The sequence below is a fragment of the Bidens hawaiensis genome, unplaced genomic scaffold, assembly GCF_021521415.1.
Source record: "Bidens hawaiensis isolate Kalapana, Puna unplaced genomic scaffold, B.hawaiensis_p1.1 tig00018757_1, whole genome shotgun sequence".
NCBI classification, from domain to species: domain Eukaryota; kingdom Viridiplantae; phylum Streptophyta; class Magnoliopsida; order Asterales; family Asteraceae; genus Bidens; species Bidens hawaiensis.
In genome coordinates, this window is record NW_027492846.1 from 100,104 (window position 1) to 112,254 (window position 12,151).

Genomic DNA, 12,151 nt, shown 5'->3' on the forward strand with positions numbered 1-12,151 from the left:
TGTATTGTCTTAAAATTATTTGTCGATCGTTTGATTTCACCGCACTCGTCTAGATCGCTTATCAAGAACAATCCGTTCATTTGTCCGGTGTCGGCAGGACCGGGCCATTCAAATGAAGTTAGGGCTTTAAGCCCACAAAATTTAAGGGGCCCCCCACCCCCTCCCAATTTCAATATAAAAAACATTATATATTATTTATAAAATACTAATAAGTAATTTGATTTCCATGCTAGTGGAGTTCCTCTGGTTTAGTTGTAGACAATCTAGCATATCATCTCTATGCAGCAGACGACTAAACGCTCGTTCGAACCCTTAGAAGTGTACTTTTAAAAACTCTTTTATATATTATCTTTATTTTTTTTTGTCAAAACTGATTTTCATGTTTTTTATGCATTATCAACTTGCTAGGCCCAAGAAAAAAATTCCAATGTTTGAGAGTAAATTTAGGTTTCGTTAAAGATGACATAATTTTTAAACTGTTTGAAACCTTGTTAGCTAATTTTATACCCGTCTGGTGGACGGGTAATTGAATGTTGTAATAGTATAACTATCGTTATTTTCATTATAAACCAAACAATATACGTAAAAGCTCGACTTTTAAGTATTTATAAAAAGAGAACTCTAAATCTAGCTAGAAAACTTTCTTACACCCAATTAAAAAAAAAGGATCACTTCAAAGAAATAGGCCTTCTTCTTCAACACTTTTAAGGGCTTTCTTGTCAACTTTGTGTTTCGAAAAAATTCCCCGAAACATACATTTTTATGAAAAACTTGATTCCAGCTTTAAGGGTTTCATATTGTTGGAACCCACCTGTACGCTTTAATATATTCCGTACCGAATTATCCACATGTACAAAAACCACATAAAACATCCTAAAAAGCATTAAAGTTTTGTATTACTAAATCATCCTCAAACCAATTCTGCATACTCTTAAAAAAAAAAGGCTGCCAGGTTTTGGAGTGCTGAATCTTGGTGGAATACGATCCATTTCATTCGCATCATGCACCTAAGAACAAAACAAACCCCCCAAAAAATAATTACTTATTGTGTTAGTATATTGAACAGTTATAAATCATAAATCAAAAAGAGATTACAAACCTCCACCAACATTGTTAATCCAAACAGTTTGCAAGCCTTGGTCGTATATTTAATGTCAAGATCTAACAAAACAGCAACAACAAAATCGCATTAGTACCTTTTGCTCAAGCAAAATAGAGTTGGCTACAATGAAGTTAATTATGTTTTAGAGGGTACTGCAGTTAAATAGTTCATTAAATTGTGAACCTGACTATCGTGACTCTTTCTTAAAGAAATAGGTTCATGTGTGTAATTTGTGTTAGATTAACAGGTACATAGCTTAGTTAAATGGTTTACCCTTTTACTTTTATGTACATCACACGACTTTAGTTTATCAAAATGTTGGCTCATATTCCCTTTAGGATAAATCTGAAAAAAGAAAAGAAAACAGAAGTAACATTAAGTATTAAAATAAAACAAAGGCCAAAATCTAGATAAGTAGTAGTTAGCAACTTGACATGACACACCTTGATCATCAAATCAATGTAACCTTTAATTATCCGTTTACCTAAGAACTCGAATGGTAGCTTAGGTAATTCCTGCCGAAATGGTAGCTGTAATGCAAGCTGAGGATACTCATTTACATTAATTACATAATCGAATTCATAATGCAGTGACCCTAACAAAAAGAATTCATTAATCAAAGGCTATACACGTAACCCGACACCGGTACACACAAAACACATTATTGAACGTGTAACCTGTTGGCCCAGACGGATCAAACAATCATATCAAACGAACTTATCAAACAAACAAACACGAGATATTGAGGTAACGACCCTCGACTCTTTTCATATAATCAAACGAACATACCAAACGAACTTCACGAACTTATCAAACGTACATGGAGATGAGACTCCTTACTCTCTCCTAACTCTCTCTCAACTTCTCACAAAAACAACTAATAATCTAGACCCTATTTATAGACTTATTAAACTTGCTCTCCAAGACATATTTTTCCTAAACCTATTATAATTCAAATACCTAAATTAAAACATAATTAAATAAACCTTTAACTTTACTAATAATTCAAGATTAATCCTTCATTCACCCCCTTAATCTTGAATTATTCATCTTCTTACTTTTATTTCTTCTTTTCAACTGACTATAGCATACTTGTTTCACTGATTCTTCAAACTTAGCATTCGTTCCTTCAGTGCTTAACTTTGAAGCTATATTGCCATTTTCTTTCTCATCTCGCTTCTTCTCATCAATTCGTTCTTGACCAATACTTTCACGAACTCTAAACAAATTATTCGGGATCGTTCCAAACCGAATTTCCTTCACTTTCATAATCGGTTTCACATCATAACTTTCTTTCTTTTCAACTTTAAAGTTGTTAGGATTACAACATACCTGAAGCTTGATGTTGTACGTCTTATTCAGATTTCTCTGAACCTTCATCAACAATCTCTCTTTCTTATCATATAGCCTCAATGTCCCATTGGCTATTTCAATCTTACATCCTTCTTCATCCAACCTTCCCAAGCTAAGAAGATTAGTCTTCAACTTAGGGATATAGTAAACATCATAAAACGTTTTCTTTTCACCAGTCTTACTTACCACAGTTACATTACCTATACCTTTGATTTCGATCTCAGATCCATCACCAAACTTCACTTGACCCGAAACTCCTTCATCTAAGGTAGTAAAAAACTCTTTCTTTCCTGACATATGATGACTTGCACCATTGTCTAAGTACCATGTACCTTCATTCTTTTCATCCTTTTCAAACACACCAGGGATAACCCTTTCTTCATTCAAACTTACTTTCTTTATTGAACCGACTGCCATGAACAAAGAAGGATCAACATCATTATCTTTCTTTGTCAAATTCACTTCATCATTCCCTTTGCTTGGTTCTTTACGTTCATTCGAGTAGTGCCCAATCTTATCACAGTTGTAGCACGTTACATACTTCCTTCTATCTTCCCATTCTTCAGGGTTCTTTTTCCGATATTCACCCCGTTCATCATTCTTACGCTCACCATTCCATCTTGAATTACCTCTTCCTCGTCCATTGTATCTTCCACGGCCTCTACCATGTCCTCGGTAGTTTTCAACTTTCTTTTCGTTTTGGGTGAACATGAGCTGACTTTGGGATGAACATACATTCACATTATTGAACTTGTTTCTTTCTTCATATGCCTTTAAACGTCCAACCACATCTTCAAACGCCATTGTTTCAATGTCTGCGAGTATCTCCATCGAAGAAACAACAGGAAAATATTTATCCGGCATAGAGTTCAAAAACTTTCTTACCAAAACCTCTTCTTCAAGTACCGCTCCCAAGCTCTTGTACTTTGATTGTACTCCACCCAACTTCGCTGCATAATCATCAATACTTTCTGTCTCCCCCATCTTTAATCCATCTAACTCGGTTCTTAGCATTTGAACACGAGCTTTCTGAGTTCTTTCTGCACCAAGATAACGACCTCTTAACGCTTCCCAAACATCTTTCGGTTCCAAATACTTGGCCATCTGAAGCATCACGTCTTCAGGTAGGGTTTGAAAGATAACACCCAAGGCCATAAACTTCTTTCTTTCTTCAATTCCTGCACCCTTTTCTTTATCAATCGCATCGTTCAAACCGTTCGCACCCAAAATAATTTTTACCATAACCGACCATGACGCGTAGTTGGTCGACGTTAACTTTGGTGCTTGCAACACAAAACCGCCTGTCGATTCTTTCATTGTACCCGAACTTCCCGCTTCTTTATCACCGGCCATGTTACAATCCTAACGCAGTCGAAGAAGAATTAAACGATTCTAGTTTAACTTTTCCTTTTTCTTTTTCGGTTCAACAATGAACAAAAATAATTATGTTGGGCAACTTCCAAAGTTTCCAGAAACCAAACTAATTGCTAATACCAAGAAACTGAATCTTTTGCGGCTACAAGGTTTATCCAAAGTCAAACCATCATGGTTTCAAAACAATTTGCCTTTTCTTTTTGTTGATAGTTAACGACAAAACAAAAGAAATAAATTACAATTCCTTTGACCCTCAAATTAATAAAGACGCTATGGAAATCCGTGCACCTCCCTTTGTTTTCCTTGCTTCTGTATTACGAACAACCAAACAAACGTAATAGAAAAACCTATTTCCCGAACAAACTAAAATAATAGGAAACGTTTCGTGAATACGAGCCGTAGCTCTGATACTAATTGTTGGCCCAGACGGATCAAACAATCATATCAAACGAACTTATCAAACAAACAAACACGAGATATTGAGGTAACGACCCTCGACTCTTTTCATATAATCAAACGAACATACCAAACGAACTTCACGAACTTATCAAACGTACATGGAGATGAGACTCCTTACTCTCTCCTAACTCTCTCTCAACTTCTCACAAAAACAACTAATAATCTAGACCCTATTTATAGACTTATTAAACTTGCTCTCCAAGACATATCTTTCCTAAACCTATTATAATTCAAATACCTAAATTAAAACATAATTAAATAAACCTTTAACTATTCTAATAATTCAAGATTAATCCTTCATAATCGGTGACGAACTGCCGACACACGTGTAACGCGGAGTTGGATGCATAACATAATGCAATTATTATATTTACTATGATTTAGAAGGAAACATGCATGAACATTATGATAAATTAATGAAGAACATCTTCCTTTTCATTATTAATATTTATTGGTATAGAACATGATGATTGAATAGATGCTTGTATTGCTTTTCTGTCATACCTTTGTTACATTACAAAGAAGGTTTAAATTCAAAAATAGTTTGACTAATAATAAGGAAATACAAATCACAAAAGGATTGCGCAATCCCCTTGATTCCAGCTCCAACGTTCCATTTCTTTGCTGTCAATATTGTTGATATCTTTTATAATGTGAAAGTAATATCTTGAGATATTCACCATTATTATTATTATTTTCTAACACTCCCCCTCAAGTTGAGTAGTGGGGTTTCCGATACTCAACTTGTTGATACAATTACTAAATATTCTTCCATTAACGGTTTTTTTTATATGTCGGCTAATTGATCTTCTGATCGAACGAATGGTAATTCAATAATTCCGGCTTCAAGTTTTTCTTTGATGATGTTACGGTCAACTTCTATGTGTTTTGTACGATCATGCTGGACAGGATTCTCTGAAATTTGTATAGTGGCTTTGTTATCACATATAATTTTGCTAGCTTCGATTGGAGGAAACCCTATCTCAGTCAAAAGTTTATGAATCCATAGAACTTCAGCCAGACCTCGTGCAATCCCTCGGAATTAGGTTTCAGTACTAGATAAGGCTACAACTTTTTGTTTCTAGCTTTTCCAAGTTACCAAGTTTCCGCCAACCAGAGTGAAGTATCCTGATGTTGATCTTCGGTCATCTTGATCTCCCGCCCAGTCTGCATCAGTATAGTTGGACCTTCTGATGTTTGTTTTGCTGAAACAGAACTCCATGGCCCACTGTTCCTTTGAGATATCTGATAATCCTCCATATTGCCTCCATGTGGGTAACTTGAGGTTGGTGCATAAACTTACTAACCACTCCAACTGCATATGCAATATCAGGATGAGTACGTGAAAGATATATTAGCTTACCTACCAGGCGTTGGTATCTTTCTTTGTTTGTTAATTTAGATTCTTCTTCATCGTTACCTGTAATGATTATTTCATCAACATATATAATCAAACAAGTTACAAATTTACCTCTTCATTTAAGAAACAATGTATGGTCGGAGTTGCTTTGTTGATATCCATATGTCCTCATTGCTAAGGTGAATATGCCAAACCATGCTCGAGGTGATTGTTTAAGCCCGTACAAAGATTTCTTTAGCCAACATACTTCATTTTCTTTGAATTTTGTTGTGAACTCGGGTGGAGCTTCCATATAAACTTCTTCTGTTAAATTCCCGTGTAGGAAGGCATTCTTAAGATCAAATTGATGAAGAGGCCATCCTTCATTTGCAGCGATCGAGAACAAAACTCGGATTGTGTTAAATTTGGCTACCGGAGAAAAAGTCTCTGAAGAGTCAGCTCCATATGTTTGAGAATAGCCTTTAGCAACTAATCGGGCTTTATATCTTTCAATAGTTCCATCCGATTTGCGTTTGATTGTAAATACCCAGCGACATCCCACTGCTTTCTTCTCGGGAGGAAGATCACATTTATCCCATGTGTTGTTTTTCATTAATGCCTTCATTTCTGTATCCATCGCATCCTTCCAATTCTTTGATTCAAGGGCTTGTTCCATAGAAGTTGGAATTTGTTTGATATAAAGGGAAGATGTAAAGGCTTTGGCTTCTTTGGATAGGTTCCCCTCGACTATGTTTGCAATGGGATACCAAGAGGATTTAGATAGTTTTTCTGGAGAGTACCGTTTTTCTGGAATTCCTCTGTTGACTCTTGGCGGGAGAACATATTTCTCGGCGGTCTTTTCATGTATTGGTTCTTCTTGTTCCACATGTGTTGTGTGTTCTTCGTTTTCCACCAGCACTGTTGGTTCTACTTCGATCTCATGGTTAGTTACATCAATATCTTCATGAGTATTATAAGGTCCTTTCTCGAATGTACTTTCAGATATTTGAGAATTATTTGCCTCATACATTCGGTCAGGAGGATTAGGTATTGTACCACAGATCGTTGGTCCATTAGATTGGTGGGAAGTTGGTGACTCATACCGGGTGTTGTGATTGACTTCTTCAGATGATGTGACCCATTTTGGAACCCATTTTAGCTAACTCAGTGTGTCATGTTCTATCTCCCCTCACCACTGAGTTGGGAAGTATAAAAGAATTCGGTTTCAAGAAAGTCACAATTTAGGGTCGTGTACATATGACGTTTTGTTGGACTATAACATATGTACCCTTTTTGGTTGACACCATAGCCTACAAATACACATTTTTAAGCACATGGGTCAAGTTTGTTTCGATTGATTTTAGGTATATGGACAAAGACAGAGCACCCAAATATTCGAGGTTTAAGCGTGAGAGCGGGCGGTAGTTTGGTAAAGTTTGAGAGAGCTTGAAGAGGCGTTTTTAGGTCAAGAGCTTTTGTTGGTAGCCGATTGATAAGATATGTGGCCGTAGCAAGGGCTTCGGGCCAAATAGATTTGGGAACTTGGGATTCAGGAAGGAGGGCTCGAGTTATTTCTAAGAGAATGCGGTTTTTCCGTTCAACGGTACCATTTTGTTCAGGGGTGTGGGAACACGAAGTTTGGTGAATTATTCCTTTGGTTTGACAAAAATCTTTCATTGAATCATTTATGTACTCCCCACCATTATCGGATCGAAGAATCTGAATGTTTGTTTTGAATTGTGTTTGTATCATGGCATAAAACGTAATAAATTTATCAAATACTTCATATTTATGTTTTAGAAAATAGATCCACATCATACGAGTGCAATCATCGACAAAGAGAATGAAAAAACGAAAGTTTTGTCCTCCGACAACTTTTTTCGGTCCCCATACGTCTGAGTGGATAAGAAAAAAAGGTAAACCGGATCTTGTGTGATTTGGTTTAAAAGTATGTCTCTGGCTTTCAGCCAAGACACAAGTTTCACAACTTAATGTTTCATTTAAAGGAAAAAGTTTTGGAAATAAAATATGTAGATAACTAACAGAAGGGTGTCCCAATCTCCTATGCCATAACCAAGCTTCTCTATTTGTAGTTCCATGGGCCAAGAACACGGTACCATTCCGAGTCACTTCTTCCATATAGTACAATCCTTGACGTTCATTGCCAAGCCCAATAATCACTCCCGTCCTTATATCTTGTAAGATACCGAAGGTCGGGTGCATTAATACGGTGCAATTTAATTTTTTTGTCACATGACTATTGGATAACAATTTATGTGACAAGGAAAGTACTTAAAGACAGTTTGATAGTTTTAATGTGGGAGATATTTCAATAGTTCCACCTCCTTTTACAGGAACTATTACCCCATTGGCGGTTTTTATGTGATCAATTTTAGGTTTAGATTTTGAAATTATGTCAGACAGTTCAAAAGTCATGGTGTCAGTAGCACCACAATAAAAAATCCATGATTTATTTAAAGTTTCACATGTTTTGGCCATATAAACTTCTCCTATATTTTTATTTAGGTTATTTTCGGACGAAACACAATTTTGAAGGATTTCCGGGTAAATCTATAAACTTTTGGCCCGTATCTGAAAAAATAGAATCTCGTGGATTTATTTGTGATTTACCCGATTTTTCAAGGGGTTTACTAAAGTTTTTGTTATATACTTTATTTGAATTACTAGTTTCTTCATTGTGGTAATTGAATAAAATAGATTTTGTAGGGTTTGTATTTAATTTGTCTGGTTCTTCAAGGGGGGTAATCTAATAACTTTCTAACTATATGTGTCACACCCCCATCTTAGGCCTAGGCGTGTGACTCGATAGTTGGTACCACATTTGTAAATAAATCAGAGTTACGATTGTTAGCGGAAGAATTTATAAAATATAAGGATTAAAGTTGTAAAATATTTACATTACAAAAGTCGAGACAAAAGTCTCGATTGGATTTACTTGTTTATAAGTTTAACAAAAACATCATATTTTATATTTAAACAAAATTATCCGAGCCATCGGACTCTTGAGCCTTTGTCCTTTAGCTCTAATCTTGGTTACCTGCAAAATGTTATAAAAATTCATTAGCAACAAATGCTGGTGAATATGCTGACGCGAAAATATTTTCTTTTACTTTGTTACCCCTCGAGGGTTACGCGTGCCTCAGCCCATCTTGGCTTAGGAATAACAAAGTCAAAACAATATATTATAAACTCAAGCCTCTACCTAGGTCACCCCAGACACCGCAGCGTCCCGACGTACTTAGGTACCATAAATATACACAAGGTCATTCTCACTCGAACATACTTTGGTTCGGCCCATCGTGACTGGAGGTCGTGACCAGGCGTGGTGCGATGTGCCCACCGCATTTTACCACATATGTAAGGATCCAGACAAACGTATACTACAGCCTGAGGGCTAGGCTTTTACTCTTATTCATAATGTTTTTAGAGACACTTAGTCTCATGTAAAGTTTTACACATATCACGTTTATTTATTTGAAAACAAGTTTGTAAAAGTGGGGCGTATTCACCTTTGATCGGGATCGGTTTCCAACACCGTCCTTGCGTCTCTTTTTTGTTATCTCGCAACTATAGTACGAGTATAACTATTCGTTAGTCGGATATACAATCCGGCTTAAGACCTTTAGTCTTATTACCTCGATGAACCTTTAGTTCATTTCTTAGTTACTTAAAAACCTTTAGTTTGAAATTATTGTTTATAAACTTTTAGTTTACTTATAAAAACCCGACGTTTCTTCTTTTCTAAGAAACGTATTGTTTTTCTTTTACCATATAAGAATATCATTATTACTTATATAATATTCATAACAAAGAATTAAAAATAATTCACACATATGTATATACACTTCCATATTTCTTTATTTTCTTTATTTTGTTATATAATTTCTTTCCATAAATATCGAGTATAATTCCGACTTAGGGCTTTAAGCCTTTATAATGTTTTATTATTATTTTAGTCGGGTAGTAAGCCCCTCGGCTTATAATTCCCTAGATACTAGAGCAGCACTACTACGCCGCTTAGTCCTTTCAATACTCGCCTCGATAGCCACTTCACTTCGGCATGAAAATCGAGACACCCAATCTTCTCGGCACACACTTCGAGATGATCGTTGGGTTGTAACAACAGCACCACCTTCTTGTTCGGAATGTCGTCGGGGAGTGGTACGAATATCGAGGCATGGCACGTTTATCGAGGAATCGGGGCATGGTTTTCGAGGTGGATCGTTGGCACGAATTTCGAGGCTTAGTGAGAGAGTAGAGAGATGAATGTAAGCAGGTTTTGAGGTGTGAAAATATCAAACCCGGACCTTGCTATTTATTGGCAAATTTTGGGTCCCATCGCGTACCGCGCCCGGACCCTGGGGTCCCGTCGCGTACCGCGACGTAGGTCTGATGACGCAGACGGTAGGTCTGCCACGTGTCGCCACGTGGCAGACGGTGTGCCACATGTTAACACGTGGCGAACATCGTGCCACATGTTGCCACGTGTCGGGACACGTGGCGACCGGTGTGCCACGTGTGGACACGTGGTGAAAAGGTGTTAGACGTGTCAGGCCACGTTATCGCGGTACGCGATGACGTAGGCTCAACAGCGATCGCGTACGCTATTGACTTCTTCTAGAACATTTGACCAAGCCCCATCGCGTACCGCGATAGGACAAGAAATCAGATTTTTCATTTTAGCCCTTGGGGTTTGGAAGTTGGCAGAATTGATCCCTATTCTTTGGAAACTTGACATTTTTGGCCCAAAATTCCTGTGGTGTTACAATAGGGTCCATAAAACAAGGAGTGCAAATACAAGGGTCTGGGGATAGTTTCCCAAACCCATTACCACTGTTGTTGCAGAGATGAATCTGATCAGAAGCCTCATCTCCAACCAATGTTATACCACCGTTGACAGCACCCATTCTTTCTCCTCCACTACACTGGTCGCCGCCTCTAGTGTTGTTACCCTTTGAGTTTCCTACGACGGTGCTGGTCTTGGATTTTAGGGTTGAATCTGGTCGGTTTATTTGACCCCTGGATATAGGCTCTAGGGCTTCATCTTCGTCGATTCGAGTAGCGGCTAACCCCGCTGCAACTCCATATTGAACCTCAATGCCGGAGATGTTCTTATGTGTGGATTGTTTTTGGACGGCATATGCCATTTATTGTTAATTGGAAAGGTTTATGAGGTAAGGTATAAGATGAGTAAACCGTGAATCGGTCCAAGAAACCTTCACTGTTCTGATACCATAATATTTATTGGTATAGAACCAGATGATTGAATAGATGCTTGTATTGCTTTTCAGTCATACCTTTGTTACATTACAAAGAAGGTTTAAATACAAAAAGAGTTTGACTAATAATAAGAAAACACAAATCACAAAAGGAATGTGCAATACCCTTGATTCCAGCTCCAACGTTCCATTTCTTTGCTGTCAATATTGGTGATATCTTTTATAGTGTGAAAGTAATCTCTTGAAATATTCACCATTATTATTATTTTCTAACAATTATAAACATCCTAGAAAACTGCAATTATTATATTTACTATGATTTAGAAAGAAAAAACAATAAACAAACTATTAAAATAATATTAACAAAAAGTAATTTAGCTCACCAACAGAAGGAACCATGCAAGCTACATATTTGTCGTGAATCCCAATTAACTGAACCCAAAGTGCCTGCCACAAAACTTATAATTATCGGCTGCAAATTTAAAAAAAAATGAATTTTTAACCATATATACATGATAACCGAACTTTTAAATCTTGTAAAAATTAAATAAGATTCTACCCGAGGTTTATGAGCTTCACGAACCAACTTCTCCTTTTTATTATAGCTTTCAAAATTAGCAGTTGGAGCACCATCAAAGGTTTCAACAACAAACTGTTAATTCCACCAGTCAAATGTCAATACCATATCTAATAATAATCACAAGTCCTTATAGTTCAAAATCATGGTATAATAGTAAAATCTCCACGGGCTGCGGTTTTTTATTAGTAGTATGAACCGGATGTGATTTACATGCCTCAAATGATGCCTTAATTTACTGACTTCTTCGAAACTTGTCAATTATAATTTGCAAAATCAACACGCCTTCAGTTTCCTTAAATACAAATAATAATATACCTACTATTTAAACCGTATAGTATGTTGTGTCTGCGTGTTTCTAAATTTCTTGAATTACATTACTCACAGTTCTCATAGAGCTTTTATTGAACACTTGGTGGGCATAAGATAGACATTTGGGAGTTACACTATAAAGTTTTACACCATAACACTTGTTATTTGATTGTGAGCGCTGATGATGGGTAACAACCGCTTCCATGAAAATATACATAGAATTGATTAATATGAATTTAAAAGGTTATTTATTTTGTTCAAGGGTAAAGAGATTTCAATTAACTATCAGGAGATGGTGAAATATAATATGATGAGAGCAGGCCTTAGGTCACGTCTTCTTTAATTATCATTGTCATTATTTTTATATTTATTTTTACAACCAAATGAATCACCAT